Here is a 395-nt window from a genome sequence, read left to right on the forward strand (position 1 = left end):
AACTCCTAGGGAAGCCCACAACCTAACAATCCTCTGTGATATAGACGAGTACAAGAGAAGTACACAATTGTTATGACATACTTTAACTGATGCAGACTCTAAGTTATGAGAGAATGATGGGAGCTGCGCATGAGACATCCTGTGCCAGCGTGACGCACCTCGTGAATCACCTGCTCTAGAAAAAAAATGAACACGCACGTACTTGCCACAGGATCTTGGCAGTCGCTTACGGAAGATGCAATGTTTAAACCAAAATGATTACGTAATAGGAATTCAGTTCATTAATTAATTTAGCATTATTGTTTTTGTTAAAGAATGAGGTATCAAATATTTGTATATTTTTCCTAGCTGTGTGCTTGTTCAAAATTGAAACAAAACACATATATATTCAATGC

The sequence above is a fragment of the Penaeus monodon genome, chromosome 19 (genome assembly GCF_015228065.2).
Source record: "Penaeus monodon isolate SGIC_2016 chromosome 19, NSTDA_Pmon_1, whole genome shotgun sequence".
NCBI classification, from domain to species: Eukaryota; Metazoa; Arthropoda; class Malacostraca; order Decapoda; family Penaeidae; genus Penaeus; species Penaeus monodon.